This window comes from Rhinolophus sinicus, linkage group LG10, assembly GCF_036562045.2.
Source record: "Rhinolophus sinicus isolate RSC01 linkage group LG10, ASM3656204v1, whole genome shotgun sequence".
Taxonomy (NCBI): domain Eukaryota; kingdom Metazoa; phylum Chordata; class Mammalia; order Chiroptera; family Rhinolophidae; genus Rhinolophus; species Rhinolophus sinicus.
In genome coordinates, this window is record NC_133759.1 from 90925815 (window position 1) to 90947002 (window position 21188).

General features: G+C 40.6%; 1 long non-coding RNA gene across 3 annotated transcripts in view; it reads left to right on the forward strand.

The window, feature by feature from the left end:
• The window catches only part of LOC109457455 (uncharacterized), a 611744-nt gene that overhangs the window by 574561 nt on the left and 15995 nt on the right, over nucleotides 1-21188 (forward strand). For all 3 annotated transcript variants that reach the window (XR_012489845.1, XR_012489844.1, XR_002139027.2), the window contains one exon: nucleotides 6100-6236. This is a non-coding gene — a long non-coding RNA (uncharacterized LOC109457455). The remainder of the gene's footprint in view (nucleotides 1-6099; nucleotides 6237-21188) is intronic.

Consider the following 21188-nt stretch of genomic DNA (forward strand, 5'->3'; position numbering starts at 1 on the left):
GCTTATCTTCTGGAACCCAGGTGAGTGTTGCAGTACTCACTGTGCATGTCTCCGTTCACCTCCCCACCTGTGGCACACTTCGTTGACTACAGCACTCCTTCTTGTCAAGCCCAGATGCAGTCAGAAGTACCTCTCTATATAGCATTGCAGACAGTACCAGTTGGTAGTTGCCATTGGAATGAAAAGTCCTCATTTTAGAATGGTATTTCAGGACCAGACCACCTGGATTCAAATTCAAGCTCTGCCTCTTCCTCAGCATAATATTTGTGATATTACGCATACTATGTCCTCAGCATAATTTCTCCATGTCTCAGTTTCCTCATCTACAACATAGAGATAAAAGTCGTACCTACTCCATAGAATTGTTGTCAGGATTAAATGAGATCACGTGAAGATGTGGGGACAGTGTCTACACAGAGTTCTTAATAAATGGTCTCTCAAGTGAACTCAGTAGCCCTTTCCTTTACGTAATAGCACCTTCAGATATACAATTAAAAGCCTATTTAATAATTCAAAGCCAATATGGGCATTAGGAGTAACATATTTGATAATTACAGATGTTTTCAAGGGTGAGTTTGTATGTTTGTGTCACAGTTGATTCCTATGTGCATTTGGGGAGATGAATCTAGAAGATAATGATGTATGTTCCTAGAACTTCCTATTTTAGCTAGCATTTGAATAGGACCATTTGGTAAACATGTCACTAAAATATCCTTTCCAAAATAGGCACCAATCTGGCTAATGATAGTGCTCAGCCATTAACCTCAATTTCTTCCATCTTCAGTTCTATTTTCAGAAGTACAGAAAAATTGCCACTTGCTTTAGGAAGCAGGAGTCAGTCATGCTGACCTTTCTGTTGGCATTTGATTAGGTCTTTCTGTTTTCCTGATCGACTCTTGGCCAGACAGCCTCTGTCTTTATGCCTGTCTTTAGAGAACCTCTATGCTCCATTTCCACACTTATTTCAGACACCTCTGCTCAGATGCCGTTGCCACTCTCATGGATGGAAGGAAATAGGCAGGGGGGAGAGTGTGTGTTTGTGTGTGGGGGTATTACTTGTGGCAGTGTATGTATGTGTGTGAGCGGACACATGAGTTCATATTGAAGATGAGATTGTGTGTACATACACAGTGTCTGTTGGGTGGGGGAATGTGTACCTACGTGTGTCCGCATTTGTATGTTTGCACGCATGCACCTTTGAGAATGTAAAGAACAGCCACTCCTCAAGTGATTATTTTCTTTTTAAACTCTCAGCCTGTTCGATGTTATTGTGCATTTTCTTTCTCCCTTCGCCTCCTTTTTCGTAGTCCATCTCTATCACTTTTTCTTCCTCAGCTCCACAAGTTTTACTTGCTCAGATGGTTACTACCACTCAATAATCTGAACTGCACCCTCCTGGTAGAGCTGAGAGCCTTTTGTATTTACCTGAATAGGGTTTCGCATGTTGGATCTACCTAGTTTCTTACTGGTTCTGTGCAACATAGCTCATGTTTACCAGGGCACATATCACCCCCGGTTTTCTTGGGAAAAACATGCCTGAAACCTTGAATTTCAACTTTTCTCTGCTGCTCCTTATAATTATGACCCCTGAATGGTGATGAATTTGAGGCCCGAAGTTAAGGAGTCCGAACTAGAGTCTGGTTGGTGGGTGTTCTTTTCACAAAGTCATTTCTATGGAGGATTGGGGGTAGAATCCAGATCAGACATAGGTGGGGGAGGTGTCTATCAATAAAATACTTCTAGAATATTATTTCACATCCTAGCCCTTTCCTAAACCCCAACACTGTTGTTGAGTATTTGCCTATCACAGGCCTTAATAGAGATCTGTTGATGGATTGATTATAATCTCAGGGCTTTAGTGAGCTGTGTAGCCTTTCCTTTTTTAGTGACATTCCTTGGAGAATTAAGTTTTGGGTAGAGGAGTCTTCCTTGCTTCATACTTATTACCCATGTTGACAACCTACCCTGGCAAAATAAGTAGTAATATGAATAATTATGGCAGGTCATGAACCAAATCTGTCAGTATCACAAAAGATTCATGCATTCTGCGCTCTTTACATTCTGTTTACCATTTTAATAATTCAGCATCTCAGAGCTCTGTTAGAGAAATAACAACGGAGTTTATTAATGATAACAATTATGAATATGAAACTATACAAGGTATCATTTACATAATGCAAATAAGGGAGTTGCTTACACACTTAGAGAGCGAGAGGGTTCTGGCTTGTCAGTGAATTCTAAGCCCATAACATTTGCATTAGGAAAGAGGTTTTTTGTTTGTTTGTTTGTTTGTTTGTTTGTTTTCTGGCAATGACATTCGCCTACCAGGTATCCATGGAAGGAGTACTACAGCTCAGGAACCTAGAGGATATAGGCTTAAATATGATTGCTTTACATCTGACTCACAGAGTGACTTAAGTTTAAAGCTAGTGCCTGACAAATATAAAGCCCTTTGCATTCCACAATATTTTTTCCTGTACATGGTATCATTTAAAACTCAAAACCACACAAGGGAAGAGAAGTTAGGTTTTACTGTTGAGGGAATAAAACTAGTGGATGCTTTTTAAAATGTTGCCTCAGCTCACAAACAGTCCCCCTACCACAGGAACGAGATTCACCTTCTTCTATTGGGTCACAGAAGTGGGCCTCGGGCATGGTATCTACAAGTGATATGCCCTCTATTCATGCCCTTGGGGTCTGGGGAAGACAATTGGCACTAGTTTGGCCAACCAGATCTTTGGCTGGAAATTAGATGTGGAAACGAGAATGAGAATTGAGATTCAGTCTCTCCTGGTGGTTGGACCTATACCATGAAAACTTGGGTTATCTTGTCTTCTACCAGGCTGACTAGGAGAAAACAAAAAATTGACAGACAGAAAAGAGGAGGAAGCAGATTCACAGAAAGAAGTAATAATGAAAGAAGAAGTGACTTTCCTTCCTGAAGTCCTAGCCTGCAGTCCATTTTTAAGCTCCCTTATCCACTACTTTTGATACCCTACTGTGTTCCTGCCTTTGGCTTCCATGAAATGCCCATGGATCCTTGAATAAAACTACTTGTTTTACTATTTTTGATTAAGGTAGCTTTAGAGTATGTTTATTATTAACAGAGTCTCTATTAAGACAAATAATTCACCTAAGTCACAAAGCTGGTGAGTAGCACAGAGTGAGAGAGAATTCAGGTTTCCTCACCACTTCTCTGCAGCTTTTCTATAGCTCTGCAGCTGCTGCGTCTATTTCCCAGTCCTCAGCCCTCCCTCCGGGACCAATCCAGCCCTGTTAGGCGGGTGGAGCCCACTACAGGTTTCTCAGGTCGCAGAGTTTGGAATGAGAGCACTCTGCTTTGCTTCTAGCATGTACAGATGTCCTCTATCAGGATGCTCCTTGAGTCATTAAAATTCTCCACGAAGGCAATGCAGCCAGCCGCCGTTCTCCTTGCTCCTCCTCTTTCCTGGTGTCAGTAGCACCTCATTGCATTTGGCAACGTTCTTGACACGAGTGACATTAGCCAGAGCACAAATCAGGTAGCATCTGCTGAGGAGTAAGAAAAAAACCTCACAAAAACATTTATAAAAGGGAAAACAAAATCGGGGTGACATCCAAGTTGTCTTTTTGATAGACTCTGTTTCCGGGCTTGTGTTTAGGATAGATGGCTCCATTTTCTGGTGTTCCAATTTCACTGTTTTAAAGGTGGGCTCTAACTTTTATCTCAGAGGGAATTCATGACACGGAATAGATATGGTAGGAGAACATGGGGTTAAAACTAGAATAACCACGTGGCCCAGTTTGTCTAGGATAATCTCTCTTTATAGCTGTTGTCCTAGCAGAATTTTAATAGGAACCCTTTCCTTCTCAAACATACTCTGATTTGGGTGACAAGTTATTTGATGACCCCAATCATTGTCCCCTTTGACAAACCACCTACTAATGATATTTACTGAGTTCCTACAATACATGATCGAAGGAGGGGTGTGTGTGTGTGTAAATGTATCACGATCTCTGACTTTAATGAACATTCTTCCAGTTTAGGGTCACCACAAAAGCAAAACTGAACTGAAAGTCCAGGAAACAAAATCTTCATAATTGTGGGACTAGAGAGTGTAAGTCAATTGGTTCTCAGTTTACTGTACTTGTGGGAGGCAGCGTGAGCGTTGGTCAAGGAAAGAGAGTCTGGAGACATATAACTTGGGCTCACATTCCAACTCTGCCATTTGCCAGCTGTGTGATTATAATTAACCCGTCTTCACAAGCCTCTGGTTTCTCAACTATACATGTGGATGATAACAGTACTATCTTCCTTTTGGAGTGTTGTGCGTGTGGATTGTGTTGTACGTGGAAGGTAATTAACATAGTGCCCAGTACAAACTGAGAACTCAGTAAATAAGAGCTAAGGTAGGATTCGTAGCAGCGGGTTCTGGATTGAAAATCTTTGGAATGAGCCCTTGTCTCTGTCGTTCCAACTCTGTGACATATTTGATAGGGCTAATCATAGAATCCCAGGATTGTAAGACTGTGCTGTTATCCAGCCGCATCCCCACCACTCAGTGGTGGATGGTTGGTAGGTAAACAACATTCCTCAGACTCATTCATCACATTTCTTCTCGACATTTTCAAGTAGGCTTGTGCAGCAAGGCAAACTGTGTTGTGGGCTTAAGAGAACAGATGGTGTCGGAAGAATCTAGCATGTGATGGAAAAACATGGTAGGTTCCCATCCAGCACAGGGAGGGCAGGAACAGTGTGTACTGAATAATTCCTCCCTCCAGGTGGTGGGGGTGGGAAAAGAAAGGAGATAGTAGGGTCCCAACAACAAACTCCATGGAAAAAGTATAGACTGCTACTTCTCTAGAATTTCCTCCCTGGACCTAGTGAGGTACTAAATTTTGTTAAATGCTGTTTGAACACATTTCTTAGAAATGTACTAGGGACTCTTTCCATGAATCAATTGAAAAGTTTGAGACATCTTAGGACTTTGGCCAAAGGACATGGGCCCCTCAAAAAAACAAATAACCAATATGTACTTATTTAAATTACTATTATTATTATTTAAATTAATGCCTAGCACTTATTGAGCTCTATATGCCAGACTGAGCTAAAACCTTTATAAGAATTATCTCATTAAATGTTTACAAACACATTCTGACACAGGTGCTGTAAGCAAACCAGTTTGCTTATAAGGAAACCAGTTTGAAGAGGCCTAAGAGTCTCACATTAGGTCAATCTGACTCTGAATTTTAGGCTTTGACTATTATGCTCTGTGCTATGATGAACTTGCCCTCATAATAATAGATTAGGAACGAGGTAATTTCTTTGATGATCATTGTATTCAAAGATGGATTACTATTGAATTATAGTAAGAAGAAGAAGAGGAATTATAATACTGGGGGTCTAAAAGTGCGTTTCTGGTTTGCCTGAATCTTCCTCTTGTTGCCAGTCTGAATTATACAAGCTCTGGCCTTAGAGTTGGGCAGCTAGTCTTGTTTCACAGGGAAGATCTTTTATCTTCTTCTGGAAAACATTCCAAGATTTTAGCACTATTAAAATGCCAGAAAGGTCTTCCTGATTTTGAACCTAAGGTGATGGTATGTTGCCTAATTGGATGACAGGAGGTAGGAATTGGAACACAAGCTCTTTTGGTTATATTGGGGAAGACACTGGTTCCTTATTTTTTTCTTTATTTTTATTCTATAGTTCTATAAATATTTATGTTCTGAGGTCTATAGACCAGGCTCTGTGGAGCATATAGAAGACACAAAGTCAAGGAAAATGCCTATCCTCATTAAGTTAGTTATCTCGCTTTTTCTTAGAAAAACAAAAAAAGATTATGAATCCCTGCCATATTCAATAGTGGGTGTATTAACTGCATTTTGCCCATCAACTATATTTAACATTATTTCCTTGCCTCTCTTGCTAAATGTATTCTCATGCTGTCTCATGATAAAACCACAGACATCAGTAATATAGTGTTTAATGGCTGATTGCCTTGATTCAGAAAGATAAGAGGGTGACAGCTTTGCTGAGTAAACCAGAATAAGTTGTTATGTTTCTTCAAGCTTATTTACTAGTTTAGAGAGTGACCCTCCCCTTCCCTCCTTTCTCTGCAGACAAGCCACCAATATCAAAGTAGTTTTCACACGAAGATACGTCTGTCCCAGAGTTGAACAAGCCCCTGGAGCCAGAAGACTCTGAAGGGTTGCTCTTGAAGAATAAGCTTCGTCTCCCTTTCCCTGTCTACCTGTGGGTGAGTCACCGTTATCTTCTGTGAAGTGGGAATACCCTGCCTACCATGTCCTGCCTGCCTTGAGATAGCACCATGTTAGGATCCAGTGGGAGGGAACTGAAAGTGCTCTATGGATTCAAGGTTTTAGTTAAATGGAGCTTAAATCTAAGCCACTTAATTGATAGGTGTGAAATAATTTTAAACTATGTACATGAATACCTTGCAATATTAGATGATTCCTAATCATCTAATGGGCTGTACGGGACAAGTATAATAGATGGCACTGTGAAGTGTTCTCTGAATTCAGACGCCACTGTGACAAAACATCTCCTGTAAAGTAATTTCCGGTGAGTGATCCGGTAAAAATGCATGCACACACATCTATGAATACAGAAAATAGTCTGTGTACAATAGTGAGTTGGGCCTCAAACTTCTGTTCCTTCTCCCTGCTTAGGAGAGCTGTGTATAGCTCCTGGCACCAAGTTCCCAACCTGCCTCCAGAATACAGAGTATGCTCAGCAAAGAGTTGTTCCTTTGTCAACAATAAGCATTAGTACAGCAGTTGGACTGGAAGGAAAAGCCTTTGTCTATTAGGAAGCCTGCAGAGCTTGGTTGCTAGGCAACCCAGTCTGAAGGCAGCAACCAGTGTGCACCACACAGGAATCCAGGGAAGTGGGCCTGGAAAATAGGGAGAAGCAATTCTTAGAGTCAGCTGAGGCAGAAGAAGAAAAACTGCCTACTACTCAAGTAAAGAAGTGGTGCATGCACTGAACTAAGTTGTGCATTCCGGCATAAAAGTACTAAGTGACGGCACTCACAGGTGACTAATTATATTGTCACCTGGAAAACTGTGTGACCTGGAGTAGGTGGCTTTTTCCAGCCTCAGGTTGTCTGGCAAAAGGAGAGAGCCAAGGAGCCAGGTATCACTAACTTTCCCCAACCCTGCCACCGCTGCCACCACAGACACATTCCTTCTGAAAACAGAGAAACATGGTCTTTTACATACTGTATTTGTGTGAAAGGATTGAAAGAAAAAGATATATTACTAAAAACTGTGAAATAGATGGTCTTTGGGATTCCTTAAGCTAAGGTTATAAACAAAATGACAATTTCTTATTCATAAACAGAACTAAGTATTTGCACAGGACAGAATGTGCCAAAACACAGATACGGGGGGAGTTCTCTTTCATATAGCCATGCTCTTATATATCTCCTCTACCTTAAAATATGTTCCTCAGGAGTTTGCCAGCTGATTTGAAAAATGCAAAATTAGATACTTTTGGCTGAATTAAGGCATGAACTATTCCTGAGCCGTACAGAGGTCTGACATATCAAGTAAATATTCACTAATTCTCAATTTAAGCGTGACAGTGAATTTGAATTTGAACTCAAAGAAATGAGGCACCTCCTAGTGAAATTTGCTGTGAAGGGTTATCCAGCATCGAGAATTGGGCTGAGGTTTGCACATGCCAACCTTGAGGGTGGAGGCATCACACAGAGAAGGCACTAGATCACAGATTTGCAGATAGGAAGACAGAGACGTGAAGCAGGACTTTACTTATTTTAGCTGTTCACCTTGGATATGTTACCTACATTCCCTGATGCTTAGTTTACTCACCAGTACAATGGGAACAAGAATAGTATTTAACCCTAAGAGATGCTATGAACTTGAAATGAAATAATGCACAGTAACTACTTCGCAGAGAGCCTGGCATATTGTAAATGATGAATAGAGGCTGGTGAGTGTGTCCATGTCGGTGCTTGGATCGTATCGCAGAGTAAAACTGGCTGAGATTATGGTTTAGGAAAAAAAAAGAAATGCTCACACAGCTTAGGGGCAGGATGTTGTCGTGGAAAAGTACTGTATAGTAGGAGTTGGGAGACCAGGCCTCTGTGAATTGCTAGACCACTGTCAAGCAATTACAGTCCCGACGTGCGATTGTGACAACTCAGAGGCTGCACAAAAAAAAGCAGGCTTATGGCCAAGACCACCTTCCCCAGCACCACAGAGACCTACTCCAACCAGATTTCAGCTCCAAGTGCAGACGCTTCCGGTCTGAAATCTTATTTGCCAATATCACTTAACTTTGAGTACTTTCAGAGCTTTCTGTATCCTTGAATCTGGGACCTGGGCTCTGAGTGGCTGGCTTTCCAGAACACCACGTTGACAGATTCTTATCTTTTGTATAGGCCTTGCTCTACGTCATGTGTGTTCTTTTCCTCTCTGGATTTACCATTTTCCCCCCCAATAACAAGAAAGATTGGCCTAGTTGATCTTTGACTCTGCTCCAGCTTGTCTTGTATACATTTTCCCTCAACTTGTCTTAAGAGTCTCGGAGCTTTTTAGTCATTCATCCACCAAACAAATTTTCTTGCACGCCTAATAGGTGCCAGGCACTGTCAGAGGCACTGAAGATACGGACAGTGGTAAACCACCGGGCAGGATCTCTGATTGTCATGCAGCTGACCATGGCGGGAGGTGGACAATGGCGGGAATGTCTGTCTATTTCTGATGGTGGTAAACGCTAGTATGAAATACATTGAAAGACAGAACTCTTTCAGTTGCCTAGTGCAGTGTAAAGAGCACCGTAACTCGTTTACTGCCTTACAACAACTATTTATTAATTCCCATGAATCTTGAGCTGACTGCCTCAGCTGAGCGGTTCCCCTCCTCTAGCTGATGGGACTCATGCAACTGCATTCAGAGGGGAGGCTGGTTGGGGCTGGAACCCCCAAGACGTCTCATCCTCCAGGGTCTCCTTACGTTGTCATCATTCCGTATTCCTCCCCAAAGTTCTTTATAGAACGGCAGCTGGACATTAAGCCCCAAGGTGTGAGGGCTCTCAAAGCATATCTGGTTGTCATTTTTTTGATGTCCCATTGGCCAAATCGTCACGTGGGCAAGCCCAGAGTCGGTCTGGGAGAGGACTACACAAGTGCATGAAAACAGGGCCATGTTTCATAAGGAGTTACCAAAGAGAAGGGACAGCGACTCATTTATATTGGAAAGTGGGTGAAGCCTCTCAGCAGCAGTGCTATGTGAACTGACACCTGGAGGCTAGGAGAGTATCCGAGAGAAGAGGGCAAGTACAAAGGAGTTGAGGTGAGAAAAGCTTGGGGTTTTGGGGGGTCAGAGATCAGGCCTGTATGACTGGTACTTTGTGAGAAGAGGGATGAGTGTGAGAGGATCAGATCATAAGGCCTAGAGGCCATAGTAGGAGTTTCAATTTTATTCTACAGTGAGCAGCCATTAATATGTTTAAGAAAGAGAGTCAACTGATCTGATTTTACAGAAACAAACATCGAACATATTCATGTAAAAAGGACATTAAGAAAATTAGCTCAGTCTTTTCAACAAGTCCAAAACTTAAGGAAGAGACTGTACTAAGTTAAGAGTATGATTAAAGTATGATGCTGGAGAAATAGCTGTGACGACATTTCAGGATGACTGGAGACATTTTTTAAATTACCAAAATGCAGAGGTGATAGCAACCAGAAAAAAGTTACAAGACTGGGACATAATGTTCTTACTTTGGCTAAAAAAACGACCCATGCACGCACAGAAACAGGTGCACAAAGACATATACTAACCTTGGTGGCCCTCCCTGAGTGTAAGATTATGATGTGTTTATTTGCCTAAAAATAATGGATGGCAAGGAGACTAGAGTAAAACCTGGGAGACCAGGTAGGAAGCTGTTACAGATGAGAGATACTGGTCATTTTTAAAGGCTGATTGCAGTGGAGTTGGTGAGAAGTCGTTATACTGGAAATGAAGTTTGCAGATTGAGGAGTTAGGATTTACTGATGTTTTGCAGGGTCAAAAAGTAATCAAGAATGACTTCTAGGGCTTTGGCTTGAGAAATGGTTAGAAGTGGTAACATTTTCTGTGATGAGAAAGAACCAAAGAAGCCTGGTTTGGGTGTCTTTCTTAGAGGGAGCTTCAAAGGTGACCAGAGGCCCTATGAGTAGGTCATCTATCAGGCGATGTGCCATTCTAAGTTTCTCATCTTCTTGGGTGTGTTCCCTTCAGTCTCCAGAGTTCTATTCAGGCCAAGCCTTATTTATTAAGTGGTTACCAAAACATTTCGTTAAGCAGAGGCTGAATGAATGAGAACATGTCTTGAAAAGTCACCTGGAATGCTAGGTAGAATATAAATAACATAGCATAGGATGGTGTGACAAACAATGGTTGCCTTCATACGCCTCTCCATTTTAGAAAGTAAGTGCCAACACTTAAGATGGTCCAGAGAAAAGCAACCCAACTTTTTATGACAGACGAAAATGAACCGCTGAAGAACAGAAAGAGAAATAAAAGTGACTGTGTCAGAAAGTGAAATTGCATGTTTTGGAAAAAGATTATCAATATAAATAATCAATGATCAGAAGAAGGATTTTTAGCCAGCAATCAATTACCCAAATCCCCAGTTAATCCAAACGCCTATCATCTATGTGATTGTGATTTTATCTTGATAATTTCACAACTTTGTATGGTTGCCTGAAAGACTTTCCTGTCTATGCTAAAGTTAAACAATGCAATGTAGCTTTTTTATTAATTGTAGCAAGAAAAAGTTTGGCTAGTTGTGAAGAAGCGTTTCCTAAATAGTAAGTCAAGACAAAAATAGGTGACTCTTTGAAAGGGTTTTCACCCATTGAGACTATTTCTTAATTTATGATTTTATGGCCAAGTCTGTAGAGCAAAAATAACTGAACTCTTGAAAGGCAATTCCATCCAGTGTATTTTTTTTTTAACCTGGCCCATAACCATTCTACCCAGAAGCATCACGGCTGAATCAATCCAGACAGTACTTTGAAACAGACAAACTGAGCATTTCAGATGTGTCACGCATTTGGATACTGAGATCTCAGACCTTTCACTAAACAGGAAATCTGAGGTGTCAATGACAGAGGCTCAAGGACAACATGAATGAAAAGGGCCGGGGTAAAATGTGAAGTCCTGAGCAGGTGTGGATTTTAACGCAAAAAAACAAAAATTCCCCAGCCTTCACTTGAGTTCAGGTATTCAACATAGTTCCCTCATTAATGTTTATCTAATTTTTATTAATAAAATTTTTTTTACACTCTCTGAACAACAAAATTTCCCAGGATACATGCTTTCAGTGTTCTTATTATATTTAAGAAACAATTTCCCAGTGGAAAGAAGAGACTGTCTAAATGTCTTAACAGCCTGTACCAAATATTTGGATGTATACTCTGAAGGTTTGCTTTCTTTAGCAGAGCTGGACTATTAAATGATAACTGTTCTAAACATTTTATTTCAAAACATACACACATAAAGTAATAATGTTTCTCACTGTGTCACTTAGAAAATACCAAGGTCAGACATACCACATTTCATTCCATAGTGTTGAAATACAGGATTAGAAAGTGACCACTGTGGAACTAGGATTCATGGTACTTACTGCATGTCCATCCTGTAAGGACAAGATGAACCACTAGGGTTCAAGATGTTTCTAGCTGGTTTCTGTGGTGAGCAGAGGACCAAGAAATATGCCAGAATGAATGAGAAATTGTAAATAATCCAGAGGAGCCTTGAAATGCTGAATGAAGAAGCCCAGAGGTAGGCCATAGCCACGCTGCTGGATGGCTCCTAGTCGGTAGTGCTGTCTCTATAGAAGAAAGAGCAATGCCAGAGACAAAAATAACTCAGGTCATGAAAACGCTCCTTCCAGAATCATACCGAACTAAGTTCAGGTTCTGACGCCATCAGTTATAGTCAACTGGACTCTATCGATTGGGTCTGGTATTTCCCTTCTCTAAGTTTCCATTTCCTCATCAGTAGAAGGGGTGATCATGATAATTAAATAAGATACTTCTATACAAAATATTGGTACACAGTGTTTGAGATCTAAGAAGTCTCAATGTTAGCCATTTCTAATATAACCAATGGTAATGAAGAGAGCAGATGAACCGAAAGTAAAGGAAATTTCACAGAGAACAAATATGACTGATTTTCCCATTTTATAAGAACCACGTTTTTGAGAATGCCACACAATAGTCCCCCCACTCTCCTGTCTCTCTGATAACTGAGATGGCTACTAAGGGACTAACAGGCGGGTAAAGTACACAGCGTGGAGACTCTGGACAAAGGATTGATTGTACATCCAGGTCGGAATGAGTGGGATGGTGCAAGATGTCATCATGCTAATCAGAGCGATATGCAGTTTATGAATTGTTTATTTCTGGAATTTTCCTCAGACCACTGTTGACCACAGGTAACTGAAAGCAAGGTTACGTGGGACTACAGTATTTCCTTCAGGTCTGGTAGGGGATTGAATTACATTGAAAGGTACTAACTGCTAGCAAGGTTGTGGGTCTCTGAACATTTATCTCCTGCAATTTTGGGGGGTGGCTGTTGATCTACATATATATATATATTTAACCACTAGCCCAAATTTTATGAGAAACAGCTGTTTTAAAGCTTCATGGGACCTCCAGAGATAAAATGACCAAACCCCACGGTGGACTCACCCTTAGCTCCCTGACTTTCTGGCTTTGTTTAAGAACTTTGTGTTGAAGCCGTGTAGCTGGGAGCGCAAAGAGGGCACAATGATCTATAGCTTCTGCCCTGGGGCAGAGTTCAGTCCTGCCCACTAGAGCTATTCTTATTAACCCAAATCTCCATTTTGCATTTTTCTCTGCATGTCTGGAATCTGTCTTCATCTTACATGGCCTTGAACACCTGTAACATGGTGGCTCTATTTCTTTACCATAACTCCATTCCTTATAAGACTCCGTCTCTGATAGGCCAATCAAGTTTTAATAAGTCACATGTACTGAAAAGAATGGGAAGACTATTACAAGGCAGTGTTTGTAACATGCCATAGTTCTAATACCGTGTTGCCCTGAAAATAAGACCTAGCTGGACCATCAGCTCTAATGTGTCTTTTTCAGCAAAAATTAAAAATTAATTTAAGACCCAGTCTCTTGTTTTAATACAATATATGACCGGGTCTTATATTATATTATATAAGACTGGGTCTTATGTTAATTTTTGCACCAAAAGACGCCTTAGAGCTGATGGTCCAGCTACGTCTTATTCTCAGGGAAATATGGTAATAGCACGTATATTTATATGATACCCTGTTTTACTGATGTGGGATCTGAGGTTCAGTAAAGACCCAGTCACATGGTAGAGCAGAAGGGGATTATCATTCAAGTTCTTGTGTCCTCACTGTAAATTCAGTATTATTTCTATCCCTCATTCTGCCCGAATGTTTTGACCTGAGGAGTTGGGATACACAGAACGATAGGAATGTGATACAGCTAATCAGAGAAAACTGGACAGAAATGAGTCTCAAAGGCTGTGATAGACAAGAGATGGGTCAGGAAAGCATTTTAATCTAGGCCACGCCTCACATATCCCAGTCAGAGGGTGAAAACTCACACCTTGCATTTTGAGGAGGGAAATTCTAAGTCTCTCCTTTGAAATTCTTTTTTATCCTCATGACGGTTATGTTATTGTCTAGCGAGGAATACTTTCCTGCACAGGAGGTGGTCTAGCTGTGTTGCCTAATCTTCCACTGAATACATTCCCTCAAATACAGGATCTTGGTTGACAGTTATTAAACACCTGGTTGACACCAGACATGGAAGAATTGAGGAACAACCATTAGACGCCGCAGCCTCATTTAGCAATCAAAGACAACTGCTGGATAAATAACGCCCAGAGCAGATTTGTTTTCAGGATGAATGGCTAGTTGCTGTATGAATTGCAGTTTCTGAATTTGTGCTCTTCATCAGCCTGCCAGAACACTCCAGAGGCACTTGTCTGAGGCCTTCCAGAGATTGGCTTTTCAATTCTTACTGCTGCATCATGATCAGTCTTTTTGGAGGCAGAAATGCATTTTCCTCTCGCGTGCACTTTCCTCCTCCACTGTGCATTTGGTTTCCCTTGTTATCCTAGCTGGTGCATCACCTGTTACTTATCAGTTCCTGGGCCCTGGTACCTATAGAAAGGGGATTGGTCAGACCCTGTCCTCATTTTCCACTGCATCATTTGAAGAGCTAGCAGAGTGGCAGCTGCTCTAGAATATCAGGCAAAGTCTCATGAAACCATGCACTTGCTTCTGTTCTTTGCGTTCTGAGTTGGAAATGTGGCTAGAGGTCCGCCCTCCCAGATCTCCCCTTCCTCACCCTGCAGGGTAGGCCTTCTGCTTGCTCCATTAGTATTTTACAGAAGGTTGGGTCAAACGGGGGACATAAGTGAAGTTCATTGTATACTGTCTTGATCATAAAGGATGGTGAGTATATAGTAAAGGAACAAACACAAAAGCCTTCAAAGGAGAGACAGGTAGCAAAAATATAGTCTGGGATGGGTGGCACCAACGGTGAACAGAGGAGAGCAGGCTCTGCTGACAAATCATTCTCATTCTCTGTCATCATCAATCATATCATCTTTTTTTTTGAAGGGCCACTCTTTCAGGCCAACCTTGAACTATCTGGGGGCCGGGTTGGCTCTGGGCCTCCCTTTTGTAACTCCTTAATTAATACTTTACAGTTTGCAAAGCAGTCTCATTTATATGTGTGTTTGATCCCCAGGACAACTCACAGATAGACAGTAATGGTTACTTCTCTTATGCAAATGACAGCAGTCAGCTCAGCGACTTAGAGGGGGCCAGGGAAGAGTTAGGGCTCAAACCCAGTGCTTTCATCTACAACTACAGAGTTCTTGTGGCATGCCTCTCTCTCTTCCTCATCTCTGGACTTCTTTTCCTCGAATTCCCCTTTTCTTAGGTAACCAGGGTCCTGTCCTCCCCACAGTTACGCAGGAATGCTACAGTGATTCCAAGTCTGGGGAGAGCCTGTGTGGGGTCCCAACAGTTTATTTTCCTTCGAGATTTTTTATTCCTGCAGAACATTTCAGAATAGCTGTTAATGTGCTGACCTATGAGTGAGTGACTCTAGATGAATAATAAGACATACCAAGAATTTCAGCCACCACACTGCTGGAATTCCTTTGTCAACTTTGTTTTTTTTAGAGGAATAGTGAAAATTAGTGGGTTTCGTGTGTGTGCGTGTGTGTGAACAATACATAGCATACATATGTTATCTGACAATAATCTAAAAAAGTAAGTCTAATTATCCTCAGCCTTCCTCATTTAGAAACTGGAAATAATAAGTGGAGAGGACAAACTTTGTGAATGGGTAGACTTTGGATCAAATTATAAGATCACTACTTTCAAGCTATGTGAACTTTGGGTAACTTCTTTCAACAACTTACACCTCAGTTTCCTCAGCCATAAAATGGGTAGCAATAGCAGCTACCTTATTGTTCTGAGGATAAAATGAGATAACGCATCTAAGGCACTGATGCAAGTAGGTCTTCAGTGGATGTTAATAACTTAACCCAGGTAGAATATGGCAGGGGGACAATTTAAGGCCAAGTTTGTCAGACTGCACAACCTGCCATCTTTCTTTCCTTCTGTTGCTTTCCCTCAAGCCAAATTCTGAGGCAATTAGGGACAGAAACCCTATCCCACCCACTGCAGTCCACAACTAGTCCCCACAGACTCATTCCTCACCCCAGGTGTTATGAATATCCAATTAAGAGTATATGAGAGAGCCAGGTTCCATTTGTTGCTTGATATTTCTGTCTGAACACTGGGATTTTGAAGACTAGAAAACTAAATATATACAGTACATTTTCTAATTGGTGTGGTTCTCTTTTTTAAGTTAAGTCATAGTTTCTTTTTAAATAACCCTTTAGCTTGTTCAGATTTGTTCTGCAAATTTGCAAAGCAAATGTTTCCTCTGGTTTGGGGTGAGAAAGTCTGTAAACACAGATCTTCCAACATTCCAAAGGAAAGAACGAGGGTGATTGAACTATCAAGTTATAAGGAAAGTTAGAGAAAATGTAAGCCAGCACTGTGAGGGGAACAGCTGAGAAGGGAAGGAGTGGGAGGAACATTGATCCGAGTGGTGTCGATTTTTCAGCAGCATAATAATAAAGAAATAAGATGGTCTAATGAGAGTAAGAAATCACGCAGATAATGGTCTGTCTGTATGTGATCTCCTGTGGTAGCAAAGGAATATATTAAATTAATAAGTTAAAAAATGAATACAAGGATATGACCTACCAGTGGGTGACAGTGTACTTGCATAGCTGTGGACTCCTCGTCATCCCTACTGTGAATGACGTCCATGCAATCATCGCCAATTGCCTACAGGATGACCCAGCCTGTACTGCAGGACGCTCGTACAGTATGCGTCTTCTTTAAATCACCTCCTTTTGACCCTCAACTTCCATCCTGAAAACCCCTCTTGGGTTAGACATATATGTGCTTCCAAATCCTCCCCAAAGGGAATTCCCATGACGCGATTGCTTTTATTCAAGCCAAACTCTAAGGCAATGGGGCCGTCCGGCCATTTCTTCTGAGAGGGTTATTTTTCAAGGCATCAGGCAGGTTCTTTGTTGCCTTTTATTTACTTTTTGGGTTCCTGAGTTTTTGCCAACTTAACTCAAATCCGGTTACATGCTTCCTGTTGTGGAATAGTAGTTGTCACCTGGCAGGCCAGGTGGATTCCCAATTTGGTTGACCCCTTCTTCCTACCCATAGTTAGGAAGTCCACGTCACACAGATCTGAGATGGGCACATAACTGCATCGCTTTACTGGGTGTGAAACATTAGGCAAGATATTTATGATAACTTCTCTAAGCCTCAGTTTCATGATCTGTATAATGGGCAACACAACCGTGGAAGTCTCTAAGGTTATCATTTGTGAAAGACTGAGCATTGATTAGCACACCCTGAGTGCTAAGGCTAGTTAACTTCTTTCAATCTTAGTCACGAAAAATCTTGTAGACAGTGGTTGTGATATACATATATATACATATATGTATATGATATACATGTGTGAAATATATGCACATACATACATACATACATACTGGGGGTGCCAAAAAAATGTATATAAGTGGACCCTTTGGTCAATGTTGCTCAAATATTAGGATGGTGCAAATATAATTGCGACTTTTGCAATTTTTAACCTTTTAAACCACAATTACTTTTGAACCAACCTAACAGTAGTTCGCCATAATCACAAGTGTCTGAACACTGATGGTAACCTAACCACTTTGAGCACCACTTGTAATTGCAGAAGTCAAACGTGACTTGCATTCATCTTTTGTTATTAGAATATATTGAGTATTACAATTTTAATACAGTTTTCCTTTCTTAAAATGTGTATACACTTTTTTTGGCACCGTGTGTGTGCGTGCGTGCGTGTGTGTGTATATTATTTGATAAAGGAAAAGCTTATTGAATTTATTTTGAGAAATAACTTAGAATCTGATGCTATTCCTTGGCATACTGAGAAGGATAGTGAACCAGAAAAGCACTGAGGTTGTTCACCTTAAAATGAGGGCAACATAGACACCCCATGGGCTATTCAAGTAATGACTAATTTTTTACCTTTGCAATTATAATACTAGAAAGCTAGATAATTTTTAAAGGCTGTGTCATCACAATTTTTTCCTCAAAATCCCAGAATCAGAAGAAACTGCATCAAAGATCCTACATATCCTCAGGGTGGAGAGTCTGAAGAGTAACCTAGTCAAATGTAACCCCAGTGCTTACATTTTTCCCTGCACTGACCCTCTTTCTCTTTCTGCTTAAGCACCTCAGCTAGCAGGGTACTTGTAGCCTTTTACGGCTGTTTATTCTCATCTGGACTTGGACAGCTTGAACTGTTCTATTTAAATTCAATATCAGAAAGACACTTCTGGCTCCTTGAAACTTCCAGAAATTCAATGCTTGCTGTCACAAGGTACATGATGAGTCTTTCCTTAACAAGGCAGTCCCTTCATTTGATTCAAAGAGGGCATCATAGACCTTAGAACCTTTTCTCCCCAAACAACTTGAGATTGTTCAGCTATTCTACATGGGACATAGTTTTAAGATCCTTTTTTCCTTTTGGTAATTTTCCTCTTAAAACACTGACTTGGCAGTATAGTGTCCTCCTTAAAGGGTGACACCCAGAAAAAAAAAGCACACTCTTCTAATCTGAATTCTATATCTCACAGTTTTCATAATCTCAATTGCACGTCAAATAGTTTCAGCCTTCATTCCACATAAACTCCTGCCAGGTCATGTCTTCCTATGTCCTAAGTGTACACTTGTATAAATTATATATTTAAGATATACAGTTCTTTCTGTTAGCTTGTCTGGAGAGAATTTTCCTCTGCTTTTTTTTTATTTTTTCCTCTAGCCAGAGAAATGCTTGCTCATCTTAGTAAAGAATTTTTTTGCACAATGAAAAGAGTTTGGATTTTGTTATATTGGGCAAGGTCCTTAAACCCCCTTACCATTCTATGAAATGGTCGTATGGTAGGTCTTAGCTTTCTGCCCAAAAATGATTGTTAAGAACGTTTCAAGAGTTGTATAAATTCTAGTGCAATGCCCATAAGTAAGTCCTCAAAAAATGGTCCAAATTATATATTAATAATGATAGATGGTGACTTTCAGAGAAGTCGAACCCATAATCCCTCAAGTAAATCATTTATATTTTTCCATAATTTATACGTCCCTGAAGTTATTTGTGTCTAGCCATTGGTTTTATGTCTTCTGGTTTAATTCCTAAAAGAAAATTAGTTACCAAACTCTGAGAAATAACCTCAGTTTAATACTTCAAGACTTTAGCATCCTGCAGAAGTTAAAATAACTATAGCAGTTGCCTTGATACTCATTCTTAGACCTCTATTTTCAAGGTACCTGAACCCCCAGGAGAAAGGGATCATGTAAGGAGCCATGGGAATTTGATCTTCAGCCTTTTTAGGTAACACACAATTTTTTTTTCCCATTTCTTAAAACTTTAATGGGAAGATTTCTACAAGTTGTCAGAAGGCAACAGAACCATCTCTTGAACTATGGAAGCTTCTAGTTTATCTGCATGCACACTGTTAAGTAAAGAGTTCTGGAAGTGAATACTCGATATGAACTGAGAGTTAAGAGCCTGTGTTTTAGCTTTGTTATGAAATTAGAAAGCCTACTGGGCAACATTCTACAAATACTGTTCTGCTGCAGGCAGCTGGAGAGGAAGGTAGGATAAATGAGTTGTGTTGTTGTTATTTTGCTTGTTAAGATGGAAAGAAGTCATATTTATGATCTGATGGGAAAGATCCAGTAGAGAGAGAGAGGAAAATAAAAACTGGACGATGTATTTGAGAATGCATCAAATTGCAGGAGTCGTGTCCTTGAAATGCTGAGAGGAAAGGGCACTGAGTGTACCACATAGGGACTGACTACATGAGAAGTGAGTGTGCAAGGGAAGGCTTACATTGCCTCACTCCGGAGTCACGTGGCAGTGGCCTGAGTTTGCCTGCTGTCTCTGCCACTCAGTGAGTATGTCTCCATTGGGTTTTAGGAAGGTTAAATGACTGCATATATATAAAGTACACAGAACAGTGCCTCGCGCATATAAAAAGCTCAAAAATTAGTAGTTGCTATTATTCTTCTACCATTTGCTAAAAAGTCACATTTTCCAAGATCATAATGGGATTTATTATCAGATGTAGTCTTTTCCAGGTTGGCAGGATCTGCCTCTGCTTCTTCTGAGCACTAGGAGGAGAATAAGGATAATCCCAGTCAATGGGAGAAGGCAGATGTGACAAGAGGCTGATGTGTGGAGTCTAATATTCCTACTAGTTCTTGATTAGGCTCTAGAAACGTGTTGAAGATTCAGTGGATGTTTCACTTCTTTTTGTATATGTTATTTAGTTTTCAACAACCCTGTTGAGATAAATAATATTTTCCTCCTTTTATAGATAAGGGATCTGAAAGTCATAGAGATTAAGTACCTTCACCAAGGTGTGACATAGGTGGTGAGTAGAGCAGCTGGGTTATGATCCCATGCAGTTGGACTTGACTGCCTCTCAAATTATTCTGTAAGGAAGTACTTACGATTTGTATTATGCTTTCTTGGTGCAAGACATTCTTACCAGAAAATTCCTATACATAGGTAAGGATACAGAGGAAAATATTAAATTAACCAAGCTATGCCTTTAACAAAGAAGGGGGCACACTCATTAGTCATTACCAAGTGAAACAGAAGCTGAACAAGGCTGCTAGGAAGAAAGTAAAATAGAGTGAGTCATGAAACTTTCCCCTAAAGGATTCTATGCCACAGAGAAGAATTGTAGAAGAATTACTGGGCTGTAACTTAGTATGCCGAACTAGGGTCTCTTCCAGAAAGGCCTGAGGAGTAATGAGTCAATCACTTGGTGACATTTAATCAACAGCCAGAAATCTAACCAATGGCTGACCCATTGTAACATTGGGGTACAGCCCTGGTTTCTTGCCTGGACTGTCTAATCTTAATTAGCAATTATCTCAGCTGGGTAACCCTTTGCCCCTAGGAAATTTCAACAAGGAATTCCAACTATTTCTAAGTGGAAATTTCACCTTTTTCCTTCATCACTTGTTATTAGGCAGGATGTTTATTCCATTTTCAATGTCTCTTTGGGCCTGCTTGATGGAAAGATCTGGCATTAGAGCAACAATTACTTTAATGAGAAGAAATAATGAAGCTCTCCTAAAGCGGGTACAAGATCTAAAATTTCCTTCACTTTCATCTCCTTCATAACTTGCTCCCTTTCCATCACTCTGAAATGTGGCCTTATTTATTAATTTTAGTTCTTTCTGGATTAATATAAAAAGAAACCCAACGCAGAGTGAGGAAGAATTTTTGCTTCAACTCGAATCGGAGAGTTTTCAATTTAAATTGTTTTCTCAGGATAAAGGTAAACCTCTACTCTGAATCTATCAATATCTTCTTTTTGAAAGGTTGAGATTCAAGTTGTTGCTTTGCCCCTTTGTATCCATGGGCAGGTGATTTAATCCATTTGAGTCTATCTCAGAGGGGACGGTCAGGAAAGTCCCTCCTGTGGAAATGTCACTGAGGTAGGAGCAAGAGGATCCCATTTCACCATAATCAGGAAGGAGAACATTCCTAGAA